Genomic DNA, 18800 nt, shown 5'->3' with positions numbered 1-18800 from the left:
GTGTCGTCGCCATATAAAGAATCCTACCGATGCATAGCTCCCTTACAGATCTGTGCAGAGCATCGCTACATTAGTCTTGCAGAGCACTGCTCCCTTATAAAAAGTGTTGCAAAACATCGCTCCCCTAGAGATCTCTGCAGAGCACGGCTCCCTTATAGAGTTCTGCAGAGTATCGCTCTCTTACAGAATGCTGTAGAATGTCGCTCTGACAGCGGGTACCACATCTGGATGAGGTTTTCTGCAGCTGGTAAGCGTTTCCATGGAAACACAGACACAGAGAGAGGGGGAGAGGTGAGGGGGAGTGACGGGGACAGACGGGGTGTAATTAAATGCACAAGTACTCCCTAAAGATGCTGAGTGTAATGATCCTATTGAAGAAAAGAGTGAGTCAGAGGGAGAGGGGGAAAAAAAAAAGAAAGCTATAGAGGTGGGGAGGAGGGAAAAATAGAGAGTTACAGAGATGGACAGAGAGGACAGGGGGAAAAGAGAGAGGAAAAGAGGAAAATAGAGGGAGAGTGTGAAAGATAAGTATAAGCCCAAACATATCTGAGTCCATATAAGAGTCCTTTTCCCCAGCCTGTCTGCCTCTTCTTCCTCCCCTCTCACACGCATTTATCTCTCTACATCTCTTCCTTCACTCACTCTCACACACCTCTCTTCCTCTCTACCTTTTACTCTCTCTTGACCTCTTTGCTTTTTTTTACTCCCTTTTCACTGTAATTCTATTTTCCATTCCCTCTCTCTCACACACCGTCTCCCCCCCTCTCTCCCTCCTTCCCTCTCACTCCACTCCCCCTCACTTCCCTCCTCTGTCTCCCCCCTGCCTCGCTCCCTCCATCTCTCTGACCAGTCTTTCGCTTTTCATTAATAGCTCAAATGCCAGCTAATTGCGGAAGGAAAACGGCGATAAGTGGAGGTTAAACGGGTACTTGGAGTCGAAGGAACGAGGGATGAGAGGAGAGATAATGGTATTCCCCTTGTTTTATCACCAGAGATTGATAACCTCTCTCTGTATAAAGCTGCCTGAGATCATACACACACAGTACATATAAACACATATATATATATATACACACACACACACATACACACATACACACGCACACACATACACACGCACACAGGGCCGCCGACAGAGGGGGGAGGGGAGCTGGGACAAGTGTTCTGGGCCAGGGGGACCGACCGGCCAAAGCCGGATGTTTGTCCTGCCTGAAAGTTGGGCCCAACTTCTGCGTCCGGGTCCCAGCTCCCCTCTGCTGTGGGGCCCTCCCTAACCCCTCCAGCTAGGTAAGATTCAGCACCCGCCCCCCCCCCCCCTCCTTTCCATCCGGGGCCCCCTGAAAATGATGTACAGTACACACACTCACGTCTCTCCCATTTTCTCTCTCTGTCTCTCAGATTCTCCCCCTCCCTCCATCCCCCAGGTCTTCCCCTCTAACTCACAATCTTGACTAGCATCACAATAATGCTGCACACCCCCTCCCTGTTACTCTTTGGAGTTCTACATCCATTGAATAATTGAATAGACTGTGTAACTGGTTTGTGATCATCTTAGCAGGAGGTGGTGTGTGTTCTGGCCCACGAACACCCTGATAGATGAGTAGGGACAGGCAGGCTAACTCAATCCCAAATATCAAGTAAAGGGACCTTCTTACTCTACTGAAGTGTTTATTTGGGGCAACAACATCCAAATAAAAAGGGGGGGGAAGTACTGAGGGAACACTGGGACATGAGGGCAATGGAGGGGGAGCTATGAGGGAAGTGGGCTAAATGCAAGATATAGGGATAGGTAAAAACCAGTAACTTTACCAGGATAGGAGAGATGTCTGCTCAAGATTCATGCTGGAACTAAAAGACAGCATGCTGGTCTGGGCTGATGGGCACATTAACTGGGACAATACCACCTGCAAGGGGAGGGGGAGCAGTCCATCCTGGTAAAAAGGCAGGGGGGTTGCCAAGGCAACTGGCTGAAGCCAAGAAACCCACAAGGGGTCGCAACATTGTTGCAACAGCTAGACTCAGGAGATCTGGCAGCCTGAAGACAGAACACAATTCTGTTCCAGGACACTCCCTGTCTGGTATCTGTAGATACCACTATATTAATATAAACATGTGGAACACATAATATAACAACAATACATAAACAATCCATGTATGCATGACAGATGGTACCGGCCGGTACCATTAGGCTCCAAAGTTTTTTGGCGCTTCATGTGTCGAGGTAGGGGCACCAATCCGAGATGGCTGGGTGCTCCTCATTATTTCTTAAGAGAACATAAAATGGGTGAGCCCATGAATGATAATAGGGACACCCAAGTGGTGGCACACCAAGTCCCCAAAATCCGGGCAAAGGTTCTGGATCCGACAAAGACTAGAATTGCGTCCATGAGCGGGCTGGACTTGCCTCCAGGGTCGTGAAGACTGATTGGTTGGGTAATTTCAACCATGCGTTCCCAGCACACTTGGGGATTGGTAAGGCGACCACCTGTTCTTGTGGAGTCGCCCTTGTTGGTCGTGGGATTCTGCTTCGAGAAGGAACTCCCTTTAGAGAGGTTCCTGTTACGGTAGACCAGTACTTTTAACACCATTTATATTTAAGGGATCAGTCACAGGGCAAAACACAGTAAGTGAAATAAAATTAGGTTTATTTTGGATAAATCCTCGGAAACACACAAGAATACAAAATACAAAAATATACACACTTACAGGGGTCTGGGGGGATGAAATCTACCTTTCCTAGGTTCAAGAACCCACTTCAAATGGGGTTCCCCTGTCCGCTTCCAGGCTCCAGGAAATCAAAGTGCTGCACACAGCAGCCCCTCTGAAATGTATCTCCACACTCATTCCCAGAGATGGACTTGAGCAAACTCCACACTCCTTCCCAGAGTGGACTTCTGATGCACTTCTGAGGTATTGGCCACACTCCCTCTCAGAATGTTTCACCCTCTGAGGGTAACTACTGCTCTGACCTGCAGTGTTCCTTTTATACCTCTTGCTGGCTATGCTTTAATATTGAACAATGGAAGCCAACCAAGAGAAACAGTGTCTGGGGCTCAGACCTGATAACTGATTCATTTAACAAACCCCCCACCTTTGTTCTGATCTATTTCTATGGAGAGCTTCAACTGTGAATTACTTAGTCTTTCTCCCTAGAAATAACAATAGTTGAATATCTAATTTACTTTCTTGCATGTTAAATCACTACACAAAACCAACTATTGTATCTAATCTGGGAGGAACTGCTAACACATGTATAATTCAGATATAAGGTAATTAAGTAAAAGACAGGACTTGGCATTACACACAGCTAGCCCAAATCCCATCAAAGAACAATGTTGATTAGGGAAAGGATTGTTACAGGGAAGACCGAATACATGCTTTGAAATGCATTCTTACAGACATGGTGCATTATACATTCCCTGTTCTCCCTCTGATATTAAATTAAATTTGGCTGAAATAAGTCTTACATAGCTGTCCAAGTTACATGGATTTAGGGGTAAATAACTGGGAGTTCTCCCTACTAGGTCAGGCAGCCACCCCTACCATCACACCTCCCCCTCAAGATTAAGGCGACAGGACAGTTACCCTCTCTGGTGCCTTTCTGAGCCCTCAGGGGTTCCCAAAAAGAGCTTGCTGGGGTTCTGTGTTTTGTTAGCCTTTCTGAGCCTGACAGAAATTGAGGTTCTTGAGGTAGGACAAAGTATTTTTGGCTGATTCAGTCCTTCAGCCTGCTGAGGGTTCTTGTCCCCTCCATGGTTTATGTCCATCAGGTCTCTGATCAGATGTAAAAACACACCGGATCCCCACCCCCTCCATCTGAGGTTTCCCTCCCCGGGTTTGGGGACACTGACCAATGGGGTCACAAAAGATTGCAAGAGCTTGGGGCTGCTGACTGCAGCAACGGAGGGCTGCAAATTTTTAATTGCCGGTCCATCTTCTGGGGTCTCCAAATGTAGAGAAACAATGGTCTGTGGGGTTGGCTCCAAAAGCTGGGGAGCACAAACCACCTTGGTGGGCAGGGGTGCCTACTGCACCTCTGCCTGGGCAACTGCTCAACTGTGGCGCTCTGTGACTGGGGTCACAACAGCATCCTCTCCATGTACCTTCACCGGCATCCCGTCCGTGGGTACCGGTGCCCGGGCAAGACCCTATCAGGCTTCCCAGGAGTACCTTGTTGCAGGGGACCCCCAGGCCGACTGCTTGGGACACCTGGATGAAAAAATAAATCTTTGTGGACCGGTTGGTCCTCCTGCCCGATGGCTGTAGACTGCTGCCCATCTGAAAGCTCCATAGTTGTGTTGCTGGCAGGGGCTGCTGGGTTCGCTGACTGGGTCTTTTCCTGGAGCTGCTGCACGGCTGCTGGAGTTCAGTGGATAGCATCTCGCCGGTCGTCCTCTCTGGAGCTGGGGAACGTTGCCCCAGACTTGAGGAGTAGTAGTGTGTGAGGGGGAGACTGGCACTTGCGCTGTCCTGTATACCAGCGGTGCGCAAACTTTTTGAGCTGCAGACCCCTTACTGGGAGCTGCAGCATTCGCGCCCCCCCCCCCCCCTCTCCCAATGGCTCGGCGTCAAATGACGACGCGGGTCATGGGACATCACATGACCCCACCGTGTCATTTGGCGCCGCGTTGCCATGGCGATGTGTCACCGACGACCCGGCTGGCAGCAGGTAAGTGAGTTACTGAGGCCTCACTCCTTCCCCGGCATTTCATTTAAATGCCGTGGGGAAGAGTGCGGGGCCTCTGTAACCGCCGCACACCCCCTACAAATTCTCCCGCCCCCCAGTTTGCGCACCGCTGCTGTATACCGGTGCTGTGTATACATGTCGTGGTGTAGCAGTGTGTGAGGGGGAGACTGGCACTGCTGCTGTCCTGTATAGCTGTGCTGTGTATACATGGCATTGTGTAGTAATGTGTGAGAGGGAGACACTGGCACTGTCACTGCCCGCAGCGTACCTGTGCCTTGTATACATGTTATGGTGTAGCAGTGTGTGTGAGGGTGGGAGGGGCAGCACTGCCTCTGCCCAGTCTGCCTAGGCTTTGTATACACTTTACATGTCATGATGTAGCAGTTTGTGTGTGTGAGGGGGAGGCTAGCAGTGCTGCTGCTTGCCCCCCTGTGGGTGTGATAAACGAGGTGCTATTTTGAGATAGCGCGTGTTTAATGACAGATAAGGGACAGAGGACCCGGGAGCCTGTCACACCAGCATCATTGTCCCCGCAGCCTCCATAAATCATACTTTATATACAACCGTATTTAGGCCAAACACTGCGCCCCTTCTGTGCTGGGTGGCATGTGACAGAGACAGTGGGACAGTGGGAAAGACAGGACAGTGACAGAGAGTGGTGGCAGGAAATAGATAAAGAAAAATAACAGATATACTATTGTAAGAGATGTGTGCAGAGGTATGCAACTGGGGACTGTTTTAGGGTGAAATTATATCTTGGCTTTATTGAGCCTGTTCCTTTATCCAGGCAAAACATACAAAAACAACAAAATAACAAACCCCTATCCCTTTGTAAGGGCTAACTTATTTCCCCAGACCCTATCTGCAGGACTGGAGGGATATTCCCATTACCAGCCTAGAACCCTAAAGTCTCAGGAAGTACCTTAAGCAGGTGGCCCTCCATGTCAGTCTGGCAGGTTCCTGGGTCCTCTGTGTCCAGGAGATATAGGTTTCTGGGTGTCTGTGTGTCTTGATCACAGCCTTTGTGCTCAAGACAGTGTCTGTGTGCAGGTTTCTCAGCTCTCCTTCTGTCAGCCCAAATGTGAGCTAAGGAATCTCTCTCCTGTGTCTCACATGAGGCTTTTTACAGAGCTCTCATTAGTCAAGGTGGATACTAATTAATTGAGTGGCTGCAATGAACTCTCTCTCTGCTGGATTCTCAGAGCTCTGAGGCTGCTTTATTTAAAAAGGGATATGTCCCCGTTACAACTATATATAAATAAATGTGTGTGTGTGTGTGTGTGTATATATAGATATAGTTTTGCAACCTACTGAGTGCTGTCGCCTCTTTGCCGCTTTGTGGTAACGTATGCTTTATTATTTTTATGGGACATGCACCAGCTCAGTATCACATGACTACAGGAGTGCCGGTGACCTTTTATATATATATATATATATATATATATATATATATATATATATAATCAAAAAAATAAATAGATGATACCGTTCTGTGGCTAACGAAATGCTTTTATTTGTTAGCCACAGAACGGTATCATCTATTTATTTTTTTATTTTTTTGATTATTGAAGCTCGGCTAACACGGTACTGATACCTCTACATATATATATATATATATATACATATACATATATATTTTTATATATATATATATATATATATATATATATATATATATATATATATATATATATATATATATATATATATATATATATATATATATATATATATATATATATATATATATATATATGAATAAACAAGAACAGTAGGCACTCCGTCTGGGAAATCAAGATGATGGGTGCAAATCCTATATAGAATAAATAGGCAATACGATACCGTGTTTGAGACGTATATCAAAAGGTAGTCAAAAAAATATTGTATTAACAAGACATCATATCCAACGTTTCGGTCCTGAAAAAGGTCCCGCACAAAGGACTGAAACGTTGGATATTATGTCTTGTTAATACAATATTTTTTTGACTACCTTTTGGAGTGCTGCCTCTTGATATTCGTCTCAAACACGTTATCGTATTGCGTATATATATTATATTTATATATATATATATGTATATATATATATAAACAAAACACAGAGAGAAGCGCAGGCTCCATAGCATGTAACTGTATAACAATTGGGTACATTTATTAAAACCAGCAGTCCCAAAGAATTGCACTTACAGGATTAAAAAAAGCAAGCATACATTGGAGAGACATCTCTATTTGGGGTCATCCAGGGGGGTGGGGGAGTCCGAGATAAGCAGGGTGCCACATGATCAGATGGTAGCCACATCCATCCGTGGTAAGTTTTAATTTGGAGTTTAAGTTCCCTTTTCAGGAACAATAATTTTATTATGGATTCTTGGTTAAGATATTAATATATATTTACCTATATAACAATTCCTCTGCATTATATATTAATTTAATCTTTTTATTCTTATGTGTATGTAGCCCCCTGTAAACAGCACAGGCTATACCTATCTTCCTCCTACTGTGGTAAGTCCTGTTAAGGGCAGGCACCAGTAGTCATCATGGGTTTTCCCCCCTTCCAAGCCCTGCCCTGAGTGGTAGATGCAGGCCCCTGACTCTGCTGCAGGCATGAAATGGAGGGGAGGCTCTGCTGACATCATGAGGGGTGGGGCTGACTCTATATTTAGCAGCCAACTCCCGTAAGTGACGGTGCTGTTCTGTCCGAGGAGTTGGAGGAGACAGTGCGGTCTCACCTGTGCAGTCGTACAGGAGCAGAGAGAGGAGAAGAGAGTTTCAGCCACTTTGAGTAGAGCTGATAGTACATAGACCCGGTGGACCAATGCCCCTCACCCCATGTCTGGGGTGATGGGGACAATCCATTCCCCACCCAGAGGATAACCTCTGAGGTGGGCAGCGGGGTATTGACGCCCCAGCCCAGACCATCCTGTGGAGGAGAGACTTGGAGGGAAGGAGAGGAGGAAAGACCTGTGAAGAGAGGAGAGAGGAGTGTTCAGTGGGACATTGCTGTTGTTGTTGTGGCTGCTGGTCGCCACTACATTTGTAGTCGCTGATCTGACCAATAAAGAGGCATTTAATAAAGATACTTTTATACAAAGACTGTTGTGTGAGTCTGGAGCATTCACCCTGGGACCAAGGGAGTTCTTCTATACAGGTCCTATCCTATATTCCTGGGAGTATAGAAGATGAAGGCGCTGCACCACTAATGAAGCATGGAGGCTACCACCCCAGAAGCCTGGTCCTGTCTCCCCAATAACAACGCGGGAAGCTCAGGCCCTCCTGTTCCTCGCAGGTATGCCCCACCACTACGCATGTAATCTGCCCTCACGCACCCTAGACACCACAGATGAGTCTGGGGGGGGGGGGGGGAACAAGGGTTACATGTATTAAAATAGTCTATTAAATTTGTTCAATTTAAGGGTTTAAAATGTTTGTTTACTATTCAGTATATGCCTTTGTGTAACTACAAGAGGTAAAGGCATTGGCTAGCCAATTAACCTATTGGGAACTTGTACAGCCTATAATTACACCTGTTAGTTACACAACCACATTCCTCCGATGAAGTCTTTGAATCAAGACGAAACGCGTAAGGGTGGAGGCTGAAATACTACAGTACTTTCATAAAGGTCTCCCTGATTCGCTGAACTGTCAACATCATTATCTGGCATTCTGCTAATATTAATTGCTGGACAGTATATTCCTATCTTCCCCGTCAACGGATCTAACAACACGCTGACGTCACGCTCGCATTCTCGCGAGACTGGGGGATAGTCAGGACGTAACTGGAGGCAGCTTCGCACGCATCTGATACACCGCACGGGGTCTTGGCGTTCCACGTGGAGCCAGGACAAGCAAACCGCCACGCAGATCAGCAGAGAGGAGAGGATTGTATATCCCACATGCCTGTTATACCTGCTACTTTGTAAGTAGCTTTTTGTCTTTTGCGCAGTTGAAGAATACAAACGTACTTCACCATATTCTGCTTCTTATAAAAAAATCCTATGTGGACCCTATACCGCCTCTAAACTACAAAAAGAGAAAAACAGGACTAGAGGAAGAAGAGGTGCTAGTAGGCATAGAGTGAATAGAGAGATAAAACATTACAATGTATTCAATCTAAGTCAGTATTCATTGACTAATTTGGAAAAATGTGTACTGGGCAAGGGACTTACCTTTGCTCCAGTTTGCGGTCCAAATAGTTTTAATCTATACATTGATCAGAATCCTAGTAGTAAATCAAATCAAAATCCTAGTAGTAAAGAGGTTAATATTGATCAGGTTCCAGGAAATTGTTTCAGGAAAAAATCAACATTTTATCCAAGATTTGCTCAGGGTCATCTAGTTAGCTCTTTTGTCGAGATGGTCACTAAGGACTTGGAACATTCTAGTAGATCATATAAGATCAACACCGACAATTTAAACATCAAAGAAAAAGAAGCTTTAGAAAAAAACGAATTGATTGTTATTAAATCCGCTGACAAGGGAGGAGGTTTTGTGGTAATGGACACACATTACTACATACAGGAGTCCAATAGGCTATTGGGTGACATGGCCACATACCTCCCCCTTCTTAAAGACCCCTTGGATTTATATAAAGCTGATCTAGAGGTCTTGCTCAGCACCGGCTTGGAAAATAAGGCAATCACTACAGAAGATTTATTTCTTTATTCAGTTTCCACGCACCCCTTTATTTTATACCCAAAATACATAAAAATATCACTGCACCAACGGGTACACCTATTATTTCTGGTATTTCATCTTTATCTTCAAATTTATCACATGTTATTGATTATCACTTACAGCCAATTGTAGCAAGTGGCAGGTCCTATTTAAGGGACACGACCCATATCCTTCAAGTTCTGCGAGAACTGAAGTGGCAGCCCAACTATATACTTGTAACAGCGGATGTGACATCTTTATATACGGTCATTGACCATGAGTTGGGCTGCAGGGCAGTGTCCCGAAAATTAGACTTGGCCACTCAACTGATACCAGCTAAAAAACAGTTTCTGGTGGACAGTATACATTACATTTTAACTCATAATTATTTTACGTTTAATTCTCAATTTTATAACCAGGTGTGCGGAACCGCCATGGGCACCAGGTTTGCCCCAAGTTATGCCAACATATTTATGGACAATGATAAACAAAATATATCGTGCGCAACTAATAAACCTCTAATATTATCAGTGATACAATGTGTATTAACATATACACTTCTAATTTTTACTCAACTGGTAAAACCACAAAAAAAAAACCACAGTGTGAAAAAATTAATATTTTTTTTACATAACCGTGTAATGTGATGTAGAAAGCATCTGCTGCTATTAAAGGGGGTTGCTTGGCACCCCCCAAACACTGAAGATATGGAGATAAAAAAAACAGCGCACAACGCAAATAGTGAAGTATGAAAGTAACAAGTGTATATTAAAATAGGGGATAAATATTCTGCGTACATCAAGGTATTAGGACATAAACATTGAGTGTGTTAAACACACAAGTTACCACTCGGCGGCCGCTCATACAGGAGTCAGGAGTATGTTTCCCTTGACAGGCGTCTGGGACAGCAGCTGCGATGCTTCTCCTTCCTAAGAACACCTCTGCATTCGGTCACCGTCTCTGTGGGAAACTCCCCTCTGGTCAGCTGGGCTCCAGACGGATCGAGCAATCTGCAGCCTGCAGACGCACTGGGAGGGTCCCTGGATTGATCAGTGAGGACCTGGGTGGTTCGCAGAGCTCTCCGTTTAGTGCAGCCACAAGCAGGGGTGAACTGGCTGGCTGGGAATGAAACTCCAGTATGTCACACTGTTGCTCCGTTGCAGGACGCTGCGGAGTGACGTCACAGTGGCGATTTCAAAAGTACACAGCAAAAGCGGAAAAAAGTCTCTAAAGTGCCCAAATTGCACACATAGGATAGAGTAGCAATAAAACACTTGGACCAATTACATCCTACATGTTTTGTAGTCACAACTACTTCATCATGGAATAAATTTAGCATTTCCCAGAGGTACTAAATACCCTGATGAAGTAGTTGTGACTACAAAACATGTAGGATGTAATTGGTCCAATTGTTTTATTGCTACTCTATCCTATGTGTGCAATTTGGGCACTTTAGAGACTTTTTTCCGCTTTTGCTGTGTACTTTTGAAATCGCCACTGTGACGTCACTCCGCAGCGTCCCGCAACAGTGCGACATACTGGAGTTTCATTCCCAGCCAGCCAGTTCACCCCTGCTTGTGGCTGCACTAAACGGAGAGCTCTGCGAACCACCCAGGTCCTCACTGATCAATCCAGGGACCCTCCCAGTGCGTCTGCAGGCTGCAGATTGCTCGATCCGTCTGGAGCCCAGCTGACCAGATGGGAGTTTCCCACAGAGACGGTGACCGAATGCAGAGGTGTTCCTAGGAAGGAAAAGCATTGCAGCTGCTGTCCCAGACGCCTGCCAAGGGAAACATACTCCTGACTCCTGTATGAGCGGCCGCCGAGTGGTAACTTGTGTGTTTAACACACTCAATGTTTATGTCCTAATACCTTGATGTACGCAGAATATTTATCCCCTATTTTAATATACACTTGTTACTTTCATACTTCACTATTTGCGTTGTGCGCTGTTTTTTTGTCTCCATATTTATGGACAGTTGGGAAGAAAATTTTATTTGGAACAACTGTCCTTTTGGGGGAAGCCTGGTGCTCTGGAAACGTTATATAGATGACGTCATTTTCATCTGGTCTTGCGGTGAAACACAATTAGAGACTTTTTGCACTTACCTTAATCACATTGATAGAAACCTTAAGTTTACTTTCAAATCTAGAACTGATCACATTGATTTTTTACATTTAAATATTTATATCACTAATAATACCCCACACACCAAGACATTTTTCTAGCCGGTGCAGGCCAACACCTATTTAAGGGCTGACAGCTCACATGATCCATCTTGGATCAGAAATATTCCAGGGGGCAGTTCCTCCGCCTGAGACGCAATTGCTCAGATATTGAGGCCTTTGCGTCTCAGGCTGAGGAACTTAAGCAGAAATTCGTTGAAAAAAATTATCCAGAGAGTCTCTTGAATGAAGCAATAGAAAAGGTAACCAATCTGGAAAGGGATGATCTGCTTAAATATAAGAAAAAAGATAAACAAAATAAGTTTAATCAGATGGTACCATTCATTACACAATATAATGAGATGGCACCTAAGATTAAGCAGATCATTAAGAAGTATTGGCCAATCCTCCTAAGGGATAATACCCTAGCCGAAATTCTCCCACCAAAACCTACTATCATCTTTACAAAAGCCACAAATTTAAAATCTAAATTGGCTCCAAGTGGCCCACTAAACTATTCCAAACAAGCTGCTAAGTTGGAAAAAGGTTTTTTTTAAATGTACAAAATGTTTGGCATGTTGGCATAGCTGTACCACCAAGGCTTTTATATCTAATGTAACTCACAATATTTATCCTATCAGGTAATTTATTAACTGCCACACAACTTATGTGATATATTTACTCCAATGCCCTTGAGGCTTACAATATGTTGGGCGAACAAGTAGAACGTTCCAACGGAGAGTATATGAGCACATATACAATATAAAAAAGGGGTTAGTAACCCATAGTGTGTCCCACCACTTTCTCACACACCATAATCAAAATCCTAAGGGGCTAATGTGTCAGGCCATTGAGACCATTCAAGTCAGTTCAAGAGGGGGGAATAGATTGCAGAGATGCAGTATACGTGAGGCATACTGGATCTATGAATTACAGACTCTCTCTCCAAGAGGTCTTAATATTGATTTTGAGTTAGGAGCTTTTTTATAATAATATGATATCATTAGGTTAAAGTACATGCAAACATTTGTTTTAGTTATATGGTTGTTTTATGTTGTCATGTGTAGATGATTGTTGTATATTGCTAATTGTGTTTTCTGTTTCATGCAAAGCTGTTTAAATGTCAGTGTTCTGTATATCAAGTGTCAAGTAGGTATCACTTTAAGAAATGTCTTAATTGATTGGCCAATCAGAGCAGTCTTATATGGATATATACTAGGGCACCACTGACATGACTCACAGCCCCTGAGGAAGTGTGCGCAAGCGCACGAAACGCGTAGGGTTTTTTCATTACTGTTGGACGTGTGTACGCGAAGAGAGCAGAGAGAGCTGAGTGCTGATTCCCTGGAGCAGAATTAAGAAGAACCTCCACTCGAGAATCCCGCCGAGAGTCCTGCCTACTTGTGACGGAGTATCCGGTGACGTCACTTCCGGTTTCGAGGAGCATGGTGTTTGGAGGAACGTTGCGGTTAATTCAACTTCTCAGCCCAGGAAGGACAGATTACATTCGCCTATTCGGCGCTCATTGCCTGTGTTCTAGAGCCGTCTTGTGAGTAGCTGTTCAGTTTTACTCTACCGGATTGGCTCGATCAGTGTTGCATCGTCCCACATTTTATTATTTTATAGTTGTATTAAACAATTTTTATTTTCAGCTTGCGCCTGTGTTTTTTTCTCCTTTTCCATATATCCATCACTATTGTGTATAGTGTTAACACTGTGGCAGCACCTATTGATACATTGTCTTGTTATATTGTGGTTAGTTGCGCACTTAGTTATTTTATAGATTTTATATATATATATATATATATATATATATACATACATACATACACACACACACACACACACACAATATATATATAGCATACAGTTATATTTGCATATATATATATATATATATATATATATTACCGTATGTATCATCACTAGCAATTCATTGGCCATGAGGATGATTATCTTATCTGTGGGTCTGAAAATGGCTGATGAAGCCGATCCGGAATCGACAGGCCCTGTCACATTTTGGACATGTGCTACCAAGCAGAATGGCTGGTGCTGGGTTGTTGACCCGACCTGAAACAAGCTGCTTCTGCGCACTCAATCACCACTGTTTTTTATGAAGGGTTTCAAAGTATTGCGATCCTTGCAGCAAACTCGTCCTCCATGTGGGGCACAGCTGGGTACTGGGTACTCCCACAATTTGGAGTCAGCGTTTTTCTACTTCATGTTGGCTTTACGGACGTCCCTGAAGCGCTTTCTCTGCCCTCCTATTGAGCATACGCCATGATTAAGCTGGGAGAAGAAAACTTGCTTTGGGAGTCTGGAGTCGAACATCTGAACGACATGGCTAGCCCAGGGAAGTTCGATGATCGTTGCCTCAATGCTCGTGGTGTTTGCTTATGAGAGGACACCAAATGTCTGTCTTCCAACTGTATTAAAAATATCTTCTGCAGCCAGCGTTGATGGTGCTTTTTCAGTGTCTCTTGTGCAGTTGATAAACCATAAGCTTGGTTTGGGATCGGATGTTGCTAACATTTAAGACCCACCTTAAAACACACTTGCTTAACGAAGCATATGATAGCTCCATGGCTGATACTTTACACCTCATACATAAACCTTGGCCTCTTGCGGACGCACTTACCAGAACGCCCTCCGACTTTCTCTGTACGTTCTTACTACCTAGCAATTAGATTGTAAGCTCTTCGGAGCAGGGACTCCTTTTCCTAAATGTTACTTTTATGTCTGAAGCACTTCTTCCCACTATGTGTTATTTGTATTATTTGTTGTTATTGATATGATTGTCACGTGTATTACTGCTGTGAAGCTCTATGTACAATAATGGCGCTACATAAATAAAGACATGCATACATACATATACAGGTCTGATATTCAGCCAGTTCTTCAGAAACATGTCTACTGGTTCTGAGAACTAGTAAGAGGCCGATGCACAGTGTTTATGCTGTTATGCATTGGGAAAAAAGAGGCATGTTCTAAATAAGTACATTTATTGTGCCACACAACGTTTCGACCAATAGTGCCTAGTCACTTGAAAAAGCCCTATTGGTCGAAACGTTGTGTGGCACAATAAATGTACTTATTTAGAAATCCGTGGAGCGCTGGATCCCTCTTTTTTCCTGAGTGTACTTTGGATTTTGCCTGGCAGGTTCTTCCTTGAACCAGCAGCACCGGTAAACTGTATATTTATCTTATTCTGTGGAGTGCAGCCTTAACCCCTTTACATTGTTCTGCATTGGGAAGCATAGGAAAGTCTGGCCCCATGGTTCTCTGCAACAGAGAATGATGGGAGGCAAATTTACAATGCCTGGTTGTGATGTAGCTTCGATAGTAATTCTCGCAGCTGTGGGGCCGCAGTACAGGCAGCGGGAGCCGCTTCAGCCTTTCCATGCTCAACTGGCAACTTAACCCCTTCCCTCCTCTGTAAACTAATAGTGGCAGGGCCGCCAACAGAAATCTTGGGGTCCAGGACACACTAAAGGTGCAGGCCCGCCACCCACTGCTAACCCCCTATCTCCCCTCCCCCCTCCATAGTGTACTGTTGGTCCCCGAGGGGGGGCGGGGAGTACGAAATATGGGACTGGTAGGGTAGGAGATAGGGGCCTGGAGGTTGGTAGTTATTGGCTTCGGGGAGAAGGAAAGAGAGATGGGATGGGGAGAGAGGGTGGGGGAGGGGGGGAGAGAGGGTGGGGGGGGGGAGAGAGAGATATTTTAGAGGGGGCAAGAGTGAGAGTGAGAAAGAAAGAGAGAGCGGAAAACAGAGAGTGTGAGGGAGATGGAGGGATAATTAAATAATACGTTAATAATGAGCACGCCACTCTGTATAATGATGCTGAGTATCTCTATACACTGACAATAAACATGTTGTACTGTATAATGATGTAGAGTATCGTTACACCTCGCAATTCCAGTATAGTGCGCAGTACTCAGCCCATAGGATTTCTCTTTTTACAGACACAGCCCCTGCACAGGTGAGCTTACAATCTATATTATTGGTGCCTGAGGCACAGGGAGACAGTGACTTGTCCAAGGTCACAAGGAGCCGACACCGGGATATGAACCCTGTTCCCCTGATTTGAACTCAGTGTCGTTGTTATTAGTCCGTGTCTTTACTCAGAGAGAGTGTGGGTGCGTGTATACAGTTACAGAAAAAGCAATTGTGGAGCCGCAGACCTAAATTGGCTGCAGTTTGTAGGGTTAGTAGATTAAGGGTTTATACCTCTTTTATATTGACTGATTTGGCTATAAGCGTGGTTTATATAATTTCAACTACGCTAACATATTGTTAAAATTTGCGCTGTTTGTATCTTGTTCTATATGTATATACGTGTGTGTGTATATATATATATATATATATATATATATATATATATATATATATATACACACACACATACTCACACATATATACAACATACATATATTATTATTTTTTATATTAATTTATGTATATATACAATTATAACACTAATATCACCCCTAAAAGGAGGGGTGGCAAGAAATGATCCCATACAGGTGCACTATAAAATATCTCCATTTTTGTTTATACAAAAAATACATCTAAAAAAGTGCAACAAATTTACCATAAATCAAATTAATTAGAAGCATACACACACCTGGTGCTGCAGTCTGCACTCTGAACTGTGCGTATATATGTATTTATGTGATAGAATATAATATTATTATATATAATATATATATAATATACACAAACAAACACACACACTTCTGCAGCCTGGGCTCACAGCTGTGTATGTATGTATATTTATTATATAAAGTTTATATATATAAATATATATAAATACACCACACAAACAGTTCGGCAGCCTGGGCTCACGGCTCTCGCTGAATTGATTAGTGAAGGACATTTTTCCTTAACACGATTTAAAGGAGAACATCTGTCTTCTATGAATTATACAAGAGGTTATTAATTAGACGTCTGTCTGGAAAGAGGGGGCAGCAGGGACATCAGACAGACACACGGAGACATTAGCCTTTTATCGACTGCAGTGTGTATAAATACATATACTGTATATAGATATAGAGGAGGAAGAGGGAGGGAGGGAGGAGTGGAAAGGGGGAGGAGAGGGTAAGAGGGGGGATGAGATGGTACGAGGTGGGGATGAGAGGTAAAGAGAAAAGGGGGGAAGGAGAGAAAAATGGGGGGGGGAGAAAAAGGGGGGTAGGAAAGGAGGGGAAAGTGGAGGAGCCGAATGGGGAGGAAAGGGAGGGGAAAAGAGGGCGAGTGGGGAAGAGGAGGGGAGAGGGGAAAACGGGGGAGGAGATGGGAAAAGGGGGGGAGGAGAGGAGGACAGTGGGGGAGGACAGGGAAAGAGGAGAGGGGAAGAGGAGCTGGGGGAGAGGAGGAGAGAGGAAGAGGAGAAGGAAAGAGGGGGATGAGAGGAGGGAGGAGGGGAAGACAGTGGGGGAGGAGAGGGGACAGTAAGGGGAAGAGTGGGGGGGGAGGGGTGAAGAGGAAAGGGGAAGAGTGGGGGGGGTTGAAGAGGAATGGGGAAGAGTGGGAGGGAGGGTGAAGAGGAAAGGGGAAGAGCCAAGGGGAAAAGGAGAGGAAAGGGTAGAGGAGAGGAAGGAGGCGAGTGGGGGAGGGGGAGTAGTGGAGAAGAGCGGGGAGCAGCGAGGAAGGGGGGAGGAGAGTGGGAAGAGGATGAGGGGGGAGAGGGGAGAAGAATGGGGGAAGAATGGGGGAGGAGAGGAGAAGAGTCGAGGGCAAAAGGAGCGGAAAGGGTATAGGAGAGGGGGAAGAGAGGAGAAGAGAGTGTACATAGTTAAATAGTAGGAGAGGGTAAGAGAGGGTGAAGGAGAGGGGTGAAGGGGGGAAGAGAGGGGGAGGAAAGGGGGAAGTAGGGAGCAGAAGGTAAGAGAGTGTACATAGTTAAATGGAAGAATGGGGGAGGGGAAGAGGGGGATGGAGAAAGGAGAGAGGATAGGGGGTGTGAAGGGAAAGAGGGGGAAGAGGAAGGAGGAGAGAGGAAGAGGAGGAGGATAGAGGAGGGCGGAAGGGAGCAGAGGGAGGGGGGAGGGAGCAGAGGGCTGGAGGAGAGGGGAAGATAGTGTACATAGTTAAATAGTAGGATGGGAAGAGAGTGGAAGAAGTGGGGATAGAGGGGGGAGGAAGGGGGAGGAGAGTTGATGAGGGGGCATGGAGAGGGGGAAAGGGGGCATGGAGAGGGGGAAAGGGGGCATGGAGAGGGGAAGAGGAGGAGGAGAGTTGATGAGGGGGCATGGAGAGGGGAAAAGGGGGCATGGAGAGGGGAAGAGTAGTCGTGGAGAGGGGAAGAGGAGGCGAGGGGAAGGGAAGTGGGGGGAGGAGAGAAGGAAGAGCGGTGGGTGGAGGGGAGTGGGGGAAGAGAAGGGGGGAAGATGGGGGGGGAAGAGGGGGGAGGAGAGAGTAAGGAGTAAGAGGGGGAGGGGTAGGGGGGGAGGAGGATGGGAAGAGTGGAAAGGAGAGGGTTAGAGGGGGAGGAAAGGGGATGGGAAGGAGAACAAGGGGGGAGAACAAGGGGGGGGAGAAGGGGGAGGGGAAGAGTGTACATAGTTACATAGTAGGAGAGGGGAAGAAGGGGGAGAGGAGAGGGGGAGGAGGGGTGGTGAGGGGAGTGGAGAAGGGGTAGAAGAGGGGTTACTAGGGAGGAGAGGGGGATGAGATAAGAAATGGGGGAGAGGAGAAGGGAAAATGGGGAGGATAGCGGAATAGAGTGGGGAGGAGAAGGAAGAGAGTGAGGAGGAGCGGGAGGTGTGGGGGAAGGAGGAGATGGGAAGAGGGGGGAGGCAAGGGGAATAGGGGGAGGAAAGGGGAAGAGGAGGAGGGGAAGACTGGGAGAAGGAGAGGGGAAGAGGGGGGAGGAGAAAAAAGAGCGGGGAGAGGGGAGGTGGTGAGTGGAGGGGGAGAGGGGAACAGGGGGAGATGCGAAGTGGGGGGAGAGGGGGATAGGGTAAGGGGGAGGAGGGGGAGAGTGGAAGAGAGAAGGGGATGGAGAAAGAGAAGGAGAGGGGGAAAGAAAAATAAGAATATAGGAGGACAAAGGGGAGAAAGAGGGGTGGAGATAAATTATTACAGGATAAATGGGAGAAAATACAGATGGAACAAAAGAGAAAAAACGAAACGTTAAATGAGAGGCGAGCAAAGAAAGGAAGAGAGGAGGGGGAGAAAATGATATTGCGACAGAAGGAAAGTGCGAGAGAGGGAGAGAAAGAGAGAGATCAAGGTGTAAGTGTATATAGGAAAAGAACGATAGAGAATCACAGAAAGGGCGCGTGTGTGTGT

General features: G+C 45.5%; 1 protein-coding gene across 4 annotated transcripts in view; it reads left to right on the top strand.

Annotated features, from left to right (window-relative positions):
* Positions 1-383: 383 nt before the first annotated feature.
* The window catches only part of MLN (motilin), a 40690-nt gene continuing 22273 nt past the window's right edge, over positions 384-18800 (top strand). For 2 of the 4 annotated variants that reach the window (XM_075613096.1, XM_075613095.1), the window contains exon 1: positions 1162-1287. The gene's annotated coding sequence lies outside the window, so the exon portion shown is untranslated. Of the gene's footprint in view, positions 969-1161; positions 1288-11007; positions 11167-18800 lie in introns of those variants that run through there. The other 2 variants (XM_075613097.1, XM_075613098.1) reach the window with 2 other exon arrangements.

This window comes from Ascaphus truei, chromosome 9, assembly GCF_040206685.1.
Source record: "Ascaphus truei isolate aAscTru1 chromosome 9, aAscTru1.hap1, whole genome shotgun sequence".
In the NCBI taxonomy this organism is placed as follows: domain Eukaryota; kingdom Metazoa; phylum Chordata; class Amphibia; order Anura; family Ascaphidae; genus Ascaphus; species Ascaphus truei.
This window is presented reverse-complemented; position numbering and strand designations above follow the sequence as displayed.